The sequence below is a fragment of the Meleagris gallopavo genome, chromosome 2 (genome assembly GCF_905368555.1).
Source record: "Meleagris gallopavo chromosome 2, MGAL_WU_HG_1.1, whole genome shotgun sequence".
Taxonomy (NCBI): Eukaryota; Metazoa; Chordata; class Aves; order Galliformes; family Phasianidae; genus Meleagris; species Meleagris gallopavo.
Window position 1 is genome coordinate 13,089,538 of NC_139405.1, and position 11,784 is coordinate 13,101,321.

Here is an 11,784-nt window from a genome sequence, read left to right on the forward strand (position 1 = left end):
AATTGATTTGCTGCAAATTGTTCTCTTGCTTCTATAACTGTGTTGTGCCTTAAAAGAATCTCAGCTTTGTGGGATATTTTTCTCAGCTTTGCTCCTGCTTTGGACTGAAAGAACTGACTCAGTAGAGGTGAGTCAGTTCTGCTCTGCCATTTTGGAGAGAGGACCTGGGCAAGTTCTCCTTTAGATGCACAGTGATTCATAGCAAAATTCCTAATGAGCTCAACTAGATGAGAATAGGCTGCTTTCCTGCCTTGTATAATTCACCACATGCTTGTGCGTATGTAGCTTTCTGCCTGGCTTCTCAGTCTATGAATTAAATTATTATAAACCCAGAGATTTAGGCAGGGGTTGTATACGGTGGCATGCAGAAGACAATAAGTACAGCCCCTGTTTCCTTAGGGCACATTGTGTTCAATGCTTTCTGAACCTCCACTCTTCGCAGTGTGCTTCAGTTCATGCTACTCTTGTCTTTGAAAGGAGGAGCAGCTCTGCAGAATGTTTTCTGCATGATGCAGCTATGCATTATTAATACATTTGCACTTAAGATACTGGCTTTTTGAGTAGTCCCGTTTGTTACTGTGCCCAGAGATTTAAAAATTGCTTAATTACTGCCAGAAAGACCTTCCTTTTTCACTTCAAGTGTGTTCTTAAGTCAGGATTTCCATGTGGTTCAGTCTTGCTGTACTGATTTACCCCAGCTAAGCCACTGGGAGTAAGTGCTGAGCTGAAATGGGAAGTGTCCTTCCTTGGAAACAATTTCCTTTTCTTGTCCATGTTGTTCTGGTTCTTTCAGCTGAGCAGAATGTCTTGTTACAGGCACAGTCTGTCAGCAAAGGACTATTTCTGGCCAATAGGACCTGCCCATGGCAGATTCTCAGCCATCCAGTTGCTAGCATTCTGCACTGATGTTTCTGGCACATTCCTGTAGGTCTTTATGCATTAGGACACTCCTATTCCAAGTGCTCATCTAAATGACTGAAAAAATGCTCTTACTTGTTTTTTGGAATGTCCTTTCTGTGTTGAGGACTCTGTATTGGACCTTCCTGTAATCCTTCTTCACTGTTATCTTGCCCTATTCATAGTAAAAGCATTCTTTCACTCCTTGTTCTTTCACTTCACCTGCTGAAAGTGGGGATGCAGTATGAAGCAATGTTCTTCCTACCCAAGTGAAATGAAACTGAAATGTTATGAGAAATGCAACTAATAAGGAGTTGTTTTCTTAATATAAGAACTGTCATTTTTCTGTAACAAAGACCTTAAAACTGGTATTTTTCTGATGAATTTTCAGAGGAATTTTTCTGATGAAGATCCCTGTTGACCTAGCAGCAGCCTCAATAGGTACCAGCCCTGCTGCACATTTATTCAATTCCTCTGTCCTGATGACTGTGAGCCAGCACAGGAGACAAAGCTCCATAACATTTAATTGTAGCTTGTGCTGCTGGGCTGCTTGTCTTGAGCAAAGCAGTAAACCACGAGACACAATCTTCAGAATGACTGGGACTTATTTTCCTTTCTGTCTGTCTCGTAAAGCCATTCATCTGAGCAACTGCTTACAACCATGAATGTGGCATTCACAAATCCCACCTCACACTGGGATCTCATCTCTTCTGGTGATGCCCTTTTTATAGTCTACCACTTTCATTCTGTCTCATGACTTCAGCTGTGAGGCAGTAATTTAACCCCCCATCTGGCACTATTAATTTGCACCGATAACTTCATGACTCTTCTAAAATAGGCTTCTATTTCTAACACACTTGAAAAGGCTTTCTAATAAAAACTGAAGTCTTGTCTGTGCTTTGTGATATTTCATACAGTAGTTTGCTTTTATTATTTTTATTTTTAATGCAACTGCTGCAGAACAAGTGCTTGTCTCATATACTGCAGTGAATAGCTAGCAGCCACTAATGTTTTGCTCAGCTTTTGTCTCTGAAACACAAAGTTGATGATAGTGGAAAACTTGATTAAATTTTGAAGGCTTTCTGACTTCTTACGGAAAGTAGATAGTTTTGAGAAATTGATTCTGGTTGCAGGCATGAATGTCTGGAGATTGGCTGTATGCACAACAGCACACTTTTTGGAGATGCCACCACAAAAACAGGCTAGACCATAGACAGAAGCTAAAGAAATTGAAATCTGTAAACATCTCTGGAGTGCCATGTTCAGTACTTGAAGGTTTAATCTCCCAGCATCAAAGAATTTGTCCTGGCCATTGGCTCAGTGTTTTATCACTTCAACTGCCGGGCTGGGGAACCTTTTAAAATCTTTGCTCATAATCTCGTAAGTGCAAGGAAAGGCTTTCTGGGTGCAAAGAAGAAACAGAAATATTATAATGAGATCCTTACTCAGAAAGAATGGAGATCTCAAGAACATGAGTGGTACTGAGGAAGCCAAGTATTATTCCATAAAGAAATAGGAGTAACCATGGGAAAATCAAAGTAGGGCAGCAGCAGAGCTTCTTATCAATCTAAATAGCAATTCAATAGCAATTTAATTTTCAAGCAAGTAGTTGCATCCACAGTGAAAAACTTACTGGATTTTACTGTTCAATTAAAAACCATATATGGTGACTTTTGCTACCACTGGCAATTCTTGACATCAGGACTGGATAATTTTGTATTACTGGAGAAGCAATTAGTCTGGGAAAGCCCTTTAGCCTGTAGGATGTTCTTTTTTTATAGGGGGTTCAGCTCACTGATGAGTAACCTGTTCTGACCTCCTAGTCGATGAATCTGGCAAAGATGGAATGATGTTGCTGCCTGCTGTAAGGAGGCAGTCAGCTCTTCATCTCCAACCTGCACTCTTTCCTTGCTTGTCTCTTTATGTTATGAGTGGCCCGTGCTGAACAAAGTCCCCTCTGTGTGTAGCAGCACTGACATCTCTGTCCAGAATGGGGCTGTTAGATACACACTACTTGCTGATAGTGCTGTTCAATATGGTCTAGAGAAATGAAGATAAGGTTGAGTGACAAAAATTTGTTTCCGTCACCGAATCTCCTTCTGGCTTCCCTGACTCTGCATGTGATAAAGCTGTAAAACCAAGGTAGGTTCTGTGCAAATTACTATGTCTGGAGGAAACTAGATTTTTATTCAAGTCTCTGCTGTGCTTTGACCATGTAAACCATATCCAGGTTGTAAACTCTTTCCTTGCATCTCCCTCTCCTGGGTGTGTGGTTTTTCCCACAGCGTTCAGGAAAGACGAAGAGAGCAGAAAGCTAAGGGAGAGGTGAGGTAGGATGGGGAAGAGACTCCTAGACCCACAAACAAAAAGATAGCAGATTTACTGAGGCTTCCAGAGGACAAAAGGTGCTGCTAGGCTCTTCTGTCACATGCTACCATCTATCAGCCTACTTAACACTGTGACATTAAGCACCCTGGGTGCTAATCTGGGAATTGGGGTACTACCATAGCTAACCATGGTCTTGTGATGTCTGCAGCTCACTTGCATTCTTATTTGTCAACTTCTTAGAAACGCACACCAGTTATTGTTTAACAGGCTCAGAAAATCATCTTCAGAGTCTACAAGTTGCTCCAAGAGCATTTTGTACAATTTAGAACAGTTAATTAAGAAAAAAGGAACTAGACAATGCAATGATTTAAAAAATACCTTGCTAATATTGAAAATTGGAGGTATGCAGATGGCCCTTCTGTTTGTTATGTTAAAAAAAAAGTGGGCTAGAGCATTTTAAATTATAGTCAGTGCATTCCTGGTACCTCGAGGGTTTTTTCCACTGTCTCTTTCTTGATGTGCTCAACTCTAAAATGAACTAAACTGACAAGCCTACACCACATCAGAGAGTCATCCAAGCTTTTTTTCCTTTCTCTCTTTTTTTTTTTCTTAATAAGGAAAACCTCTTATGAAAATTAGACTTGAGGGGACTTGCTGCTTTATTTGGTCTAGTGTCATGTGACCACCAACAAGCATGTCATATAATCCTCTTCATGAATTCATCAACAGCCATTTTAAACCATTTGCTGCCATTGATTGGCCTTTCTATCTCTACTACTCTTGTTGGTATGATAAAAGATGTCTTTTAACAAGAAATGCAAAAATGGGTGCCCTGTCTTAAGGGTATGTTTTTAATGGCAAAAACCGGTAGGCAATCCTTCAGAAGTTTAGGCAACCAACTGACATTTCCATACAACTGAGCAAATAAAACAAATGCTTCTCTGGGGAGAGAGGCTGTTAGAAATTGGTGGTGAATTCTGATTTAATTGGGTTCGCATACCTCAGTTTGTTTCTTGAGGGCTTTTCACATATTTGAGTGTCACTTAGGTGAATACTCTCTGGGAAAGCAAATGTTTGGCTGAAACAATCAAATATTCACAGAACATTTCTGGGTTGTATATTCAGTTGTCACACTGACAGTTTGGCACTGGTGCTGTAGCACTGCTCTCCTCTCTGCAGCTCAACACAGCTCTGGAAAACTCATGGCATTGTGCTGTAGCTGTCCATGAGAATACAACCAAATGTGTGAACGTTACATTTGCCTTCTGGTATGAGGTTCCTTTCTCTTCTTGCTGTCATGAATGTAAATTGAATACTCTCAGTCTATATGACACCTTTCTGCCAAGCTTTCCATAGGTCTGGAGGGCACAGATCATGGGTAACACCCCCTTGAAGGCTAACAGTATTCACCTACACAGGGACAATGTTGCATGTATTAACTTTTAGGTCACCAATCTCAGGCACTGCAGACTGCTATGCCCTAACTTACATAAAAATATCCTTCTAAAGATAGGAGATACCTGTCTTGCACCTAAAGCTGTGGAATGCAAACTAGAAGTTGCTTTAATCTCAATTCTTTGTAGATGAAAGTAATTGAGGCATTTGACAAAGATTATATTTATTTAGTGTGTTATACTTGCACCTGAATCCAGATATTTTGGGTGCAGACCCCTCTGCTTTAATATCTGAACAATAATATCTGAAGCTAAAATGACCATTACTGAGCATCTCTAGTCCATGTAAATTGTGATAGCTCTCTTACTGCTTTCAGCAACAACAAATTGTTCCTAAGAGATGACAGTGCCTAATAAATGGAGAACAGAAATTTCTCTCCCAGTGATGTTGGTCACCTATGGAGTGAGCACTGTTGAGCACAGCAGACCTGAGCTCTGCCCATGTGTGTGTATGCAAAACAGAAGCATGCCAAGCAGGAACAGCTCTGGACCGAATTAAATAGCAAGTCCCTCATGCCTACAGAAATGACAGCTTGTCTGAATCCCTTTAAGGTAAATGATGAGCAGTCTAAGAAAGTGAATGAGAATCAGACCAAACCGAAAATACTAACATGGAGGGGGAAAAAAGAGAACTTTAATTTGCATCTAAAGTGTGGCAAAGCTAATTTTTGTTCCTTTTCTTTTAAAAGATACTTAAATATGCATGGAATACGTCTGTTTAAAAAAATAATCAGTGAATGGTAACACTATTTTGACAGATTAGCTCTTCCAAAGAATCGTACTTTTGTTTCATGACATTTTTAGAGTAGCTGGAGAAAATACGTTTACCTCTGTGGGGCAGATCAATAAACTGGCATGTGTGCAGTTCCACTGTGGGTTATCATTTCCAGGAGAGGGGGAAAACCAAAATGAACAGTTAGCACATCTTCCAAATAGCTGGTTTGTATGAAAAACAAAATTACATTGTCTGGTAAAACTGTGCTGTGACCCAGAAACAGTTTGTCTCCCTGGGGAGAAGAGTAATTATAACATAAATAACTCATGACAAAGGCCATAGCTTGTGCTGTGACCAGAGCCTTTAGTCTTCAACTCACTCCATGCTAATCTTCTATCTTTCTGACAGGCAAGTGACTGCGAAAATGTTTGGAGATTTGCAGCCTGGGATATTTTAGTGAGAATACACAGCTGAGAAAATGTGGGAGATGGACGTGAGCAATGTAGAATTACAAGTTTGTCCTACCAATCATTCCGTAGTGCCTTTGTATGTGTACCTCCCTGTTAATTGGTAGCTTTTGAGTAAGAAATAGCAAATCTTGCAATAATTCTAAAAATCACGTACATGAAGCATCCTTCTCTAACCATGGCCTGGCATATACATTTTAGTGATTAGCACTGACACAGGCTGTGATAACTATCATTTTCCTTGTGAATTCTGCCAGTAAACTGGTACAATAACTCTGTTGTATTAAAAGTACAAGAAAAACTCTAATGTGTAAAAATGTATAAAAACAGTTCTCCTCTTTCTGTTTTAGAAATAGGGACAGCAAGACCGCTATGCCTTTGCTCTTTTATATTTCTATCAGTTATATAGCTGAATAGTCAAACAGTTAAAAATATTGCCTTAAAAGGCCTAGGGCAAGATGCCTATTTTCTTGTGTATTTATTGGAATGAAAGAAAACTTCCCACTACTTCCTGCTTGGGCAAAAAAAAAATGGATTACTTCTGCTAGGAAATGCAGCCTGTGAGATCGAACTGCATTAATTCAACAGAAAGTGCAGATTTCATTTTGCAACACATTCGTTTTCACAATTCTGGCTTTTGCAGCACACAAATGTGCACCTGGGAAAAACTGGGCTGCGTTTTTGGGTGTTATGCCATAACAAAGTTCTGCTGAAGTTACATACCAGCAGAGTGCAGTAGAACCCAACCTGAAATACAGCCAGAATGTGCAGTGTGCCTGTTCACTGTTTCATCATTGCTTACCATCACTACTTGTGAGGCAGGAAACTACTTGAACCTTGAAGCTGTGAGAATCTGCAACAATAAGCCAGACTGGTACAAACAGGACTTGGAGAAAAGATATTTTGAGTTACATCTGTTTCATGAAAAGACTGTTCCTTCAGCAAGTATACTAATTCCAGTTATAAAATATGAATGGTGAGCCCCAGCTCAGCATCATCAGCCTGTAGTGTAACAGCACTCAGTTATGCTAATGCACACCAATTGACAGTGTGGCCTGATAATAAGTTAACTCTCATTTAAAAACAGAAATGGAGCATTGCTAGCTTTTCCAAAAAAGAAAAAAGAAAAAAAGAAAAAATAATTTCAAATAGTTGAATTGGCCAGCATTAGCTTTCAGCTTTCAAAGGCCAGGAACAGCCATAATGAATTACATAATATTTCTTTCTTCTCCCTATGCTCGTATTGGAATTCAGCTTCCTCCAATAAATAAGATGACAAAGCTTATCTCTCTTTAGAAAAAGCAACTACTACAAAAACAACACATACACACAAAATAAAATAAAGGAAAAGGGTATAATGCAATGATTTTAGAGGGGACATGTCTGCAGAGGGAATATATCTTGCTTCCCTTTAAAAAAACAAAGCTGCTAATGTTGTCTTTTGTTATAAGACTCACAATATGATGTGCAAACTTTCTTCATGGGCTTCAGGTCTAACAAATATATGCCCATTGTTGGGAGTGGAATGCTTTCCATACCCTGTACACATCTCCATTGGCACGCAGTTTACTCAGAGATTCATCCAAAGTCTAGCTCACTGCTGGAACTATTTTCCTTGATTTCGACTGATTCTGGATTAGAAGCCTTAAAATAATCAAAATCAAAAGTCCATGCTCATCTCCCATCCTGACAGAATCTTAATGCTTTGTCCAAGTCTGTGTTTCTTTCATCATAATGCTCTTTAAAAGTAAGCAGAAGAGGACTGTAGGTCTGCATGACAGTGAGGCAAGAGAGGTGGAAATAGAAGCACAAACAATGACAGATGTGAAGGCAAAGATAAATTTCATTCTCAAGTAACAGGGCAGATGAGCCAAACACTTCCTCTAGGCCATTCAAATCCACTGGCATTCAAAATATTTTTGAGTCTTGAAACATCAGCCACAGGTCGTCATAAAGCAGGAAGGAACAACTTGAAGCCTATCAAGTTGATATATGCTTGTTCTTGGCAGTAAGAAAAGTCCTGGAAAATCCAGTGAGATGCAGGACAGCTTATTAAAAATTATTGTTTGATGAGAGGCAGATTTTGCTGGTGGGAGTGTGTATCTGAGGTATTTGTGGAAGAAATAACAAAGGGGTGATAGGCAAGAAGTAGGAATATAAGTTGTATGTTTTGGAGAAGTGCTTGTTGTAATATGATGCAGAAGCTGAATCTGCAAGGTCAGTAAGAAAGGAAGCCAGAGTTTATCTAAGTAAGGGCACAGATATCAGTAAAGGCTCAAAAATGATGAGCTAAAAGAAATAAGCTGTTCTTTGACAGCTGATGTTCCTGGCAAACTATATCCAGCTCTCCCAGGAGTAGATATATGAGCCCTGGTGCCTGCTCCAAAGCCCAGCCTCCTAGAGGTAATTGTGATCTGCCTGAGACTTGCATCCTGCTGCAGTTCTCAAACACATTATTCTTCTCTCTGTTAGATGCTCTAAAAAGCTTCAACAATTATACTGTTACAGCCTACCTGGCACTCACCCAGCCCAAAGGTGACTGCATTTCTAGCAGTGAAGGAAACTTCAGATACAGAAAAATGTACTCATTCCAGCAAAGGCCATAAAGTGAGTTTACATTTGTTGTGGTTTTAAGTGACTTAAACCCTAGAAGTCTGAAATAAATGTGTATGTGTTTTAAGATGTACAAATAAAAGTGCTGTGATTATATTACAGTTATGAGAAATTCAGGAAAAAATATCAGGAAAAAAAAAAAAAAAGTATGGTTGTGTAACAAGCCAAGGAAACTCTTTTCCTTTCTTCCTAGTCTTTTTTACATTCCTGAGAGGAGGAACTGTTAAGAGATTGAGTTCTCCATTCTGCTGTATACTTTCCATTTTACCTCGAATGTTGCAACATATACAGAGGCTATAGCACTGTGACACAAAAGCCTAAAAATTGCTGAAGTTATTAATACTGTCAGGAGAACATGTTGATTAGTTACCTTGTTCAGTTACAGCCGAGCAAGCATTAGGTATAGACTACAGTTTATTTGGTTTAGTAATTTAATCTCACTATTTGTTGCTATGCCTAACCTGTATGGAGATGAATGAAAAGCGTTCTGTTGACCTGAAAAGCAGCTTCCATCTCCAGTGCAGTATATCTGCAAACTGGAGCTTTTTCACTAGATGTACTTTAAAGGTACTTTATTTTTCTGCCCTCGTGAGTTCAGTGGACACAGAATCTGGTCAGTGCTCTTGGATATCTCACTTCGATTTCCTAGCTAGCTGTAGAAATATAATTAAACTGTGTTTATTTGGAGTTGCTGTTTAGCTGCATTTTGTTTCGTAACATGCTCAGTTATTTCCAGTCCTCCTGACTTCAGTGGGAGCCTCAAGCTCTTGCTTTAGCAAATCAGGCCTACTTATACCTTTACTTTGGTCACTTCTGCTGTGTCTTTGGCACTCATCCTAGGAATCAAACTCTTCATCAGTGACCTCCCTGCCAACCCGTTATGCACTATGCAGAAGCAACGGAAAACCACTGCCACTTTTTCCTAGACTGGTATCTTTGGCCATGATTCAGCGACATGCAGGGATATGGAGGGTCAATTCTGCAGCTATATCCCCTGGAGCTCTCATCTCCCAGATGGCCCCATTCCCTCCCCTCTAGCCCATAGCCTCATTGTCATGGTCTGTGGAGTTCAGAGCTAGGATGGAGCAGGGAGGAGAGGGGCAGGCATGTCCTTGTGGATGCAGCATACCAGGGCTGGCAGTAGCCAGGTATGGCTTGGAGGATTGTTCTACCATCCCCAGGCTTCACCACAGACCGGCCTCTCCATCCCCACCCCCTTCCCCCCGCCCCCTTTCCAGCTGGGAATGAAACCAGCAGCAATTACTCAAGCCAAGCACGTAAATCTGACAGATCCCGCGGCCCTCATTTGACGCAGCTACGCAGTGCAATGTCTGGACACCCAACCCACTCCCCTCTTCCCCTCTTTATTTGCCCTGCAGAAAACAGCAAAGTTACCAACTTTGCCAGCAGTGAGCTTTACCAAGGGGAGAAGGAAAATGGGGTGCCAGGGGCAAGAAGATCAGGGAAAAAGGATCAGCAGGGACAGGAAAGCCGGGGCCAAGAGTGCAAGGTGGGTTTGGTTGCATTGCATGAGGAGCTGAGCTGCCCCGGCTCAAAGCTGCAGAGCGCCTGGGGCTGACTCTCTGTGGGTGCAGGGATGCCCTAGGGGCTGCCGCTGGTCCGGAGGGACCCCACAGACCAGATGTTACATAATTCCGGTTTCCCTTGCACCAATGCCCTTCCACCAGCGGGCCGGGTGGGAGACAGGCTGAATTGCTAAATGCCGCTGAATTTCAAGAACCGAAGCTTACTATTTTTATTTATTTATTTATTTTAATTTCGACCCCTTTGCACTCCAACTTGACGAGGAACCCCGCAAAACCCGAACTGTTTCAGCCTGATGTCCCGTCCCGGAAGGAGCGAGCAGCGCAGTTGTCAGTACGTTTCCCATGCGGCAGGGCAGGGGCTGCCCGGGGCTGGCGGCCGGGGGTGGTGCGGATCCGCAGGGCGCTGCAGCGCGCCCGCCTCCGTCTGCACCAGGGCTCCGCGCCCGGGGCGCCGCGGCGCTCTCCGCGGTGCTGAAGACGGACGCTGTCCGCGGTGCTGAACCGCCTCCCGTTCCCGCAGAGCCGCAGTACTCCCTGCCGACCTGCCCCCGGCCTCCGTCCGCGGTGCCGAAGCGCCGCCGCAGCCCTGCGCGGTGCGGCGCGGGAAGGGCGCTGCAGTGCCCTGGGCGGCTGCAGCCCTGCGCTACCCAGCCGAGCAGAGAGCCCGCAGCACCCTGCTCCCGGGCCGCGTTAGAAATGCGCTGCTCGCCCTTCTCCGCCGGCTTCCTGCCGCCTTCGAGCGAGCCCGATACGGAGGAAACACAGAGCTCGGCTCTCTGCCATGGTTCCAGCTGGCGATAAGGCTGGCGGCAGAATTACGCCCCTCTCCTCGACTTCCTCCATCCCTGTAGCAACCCAGATACAGGAGACAAAACGCCGAGCGGGTCCCTCTTTAAACAAATCCTTTTATCGCTTCATTTTCATTAATACGGCCCCCTCCCCTTGCGCAGTTGGTGGCCCGGTGGTCTCCCGCCCTTACCTCGGCTTGTGCAGCGCTCTGCCGGGCAGCCTTGGCGGACTCGGTGGCTCGGTGCCGCAGCTGGGAGGCAAGGACAGCCGCTGCTGACCTCCTCGGGTCTCCTTCTTCAACGGACCGAGAGCCGTGCCCTCATCAAAGATGGCCGTCCGCTCCTACGTCAGCAGCTTTTAATAGCCCTCCCTGGCGCGGGGGGGGGGGGAACGGGGGGAGGCGGGAGCGGGCGGGGGGCCGAGCGGGCCGGGCGGGCGGGCTTGAGTCATCCCGCCGCCGCCGCCGCTGCCGCCGCCGCCGCCCGCTCCGCTCTTCTCGCCCCGCTGACAAGCGGCCCCGCCGGCCCTCTGCCGAGGCTGGGGGCCGGGGGCTGAACCGCCCGGGGAGGGGGGGGAAGGGGGCCTCCTGCAGCAGCATGCCTCCGCCAAAGGGGTGGTCCGAAGAGGGTATCCCTCTGAAGTTCCCGGTACTCCATATATGGCCAATCTACGTGGGCTTCTATTTTTATGTATGAATTCTTCCTTCTCTCCCTCTTTTTATGTTTCAGAACGTCCTGCCACGGGTCTGAGTGTGTTAATCTGATTATTCCCCTTCTCCTCCCCCCTGAAATAAGAGCAGGCAAATGCAAGGAAATCCACAGATAAGGACATGTGCTGTAACCGATCGTTTGAGAGACAGGTTTAGATAAAGAGAGAGAGAATGGGAAAAAAAAAAAAAAAAAAATCACCAAAAACCTGGGCATGTACGTGATGCATACAGCAGAGAGAGAACAGACCACTGCTGCCAAGGAGGA

At 43.9% G+C, this 11,784-nt stretch overlaps 1 protein-coding gene across 1 annotated transcript in view; it reads right to left on the bottom strand.

The window, feature by feature from the left end:
- SNAP25 (synaptosome associated protein 25) overlaps window positions 1–11,162 on the bottom strand; it is a 65,215-nt gene extending 54,053 nt beyond the window's left edge. The window contains exon 1 of the mRNA XM_085218961.1: window positions 11,001–11,162. The gene's annotated coding sequence lies outside the window, so the exon portion shown is untranslated. The remainder of the gene's footprint in view (window positions 1–11,000) is intronic.
- Between the last annotated feature and the right edge of the window lie 622 nt (window positions 11,163–11,784).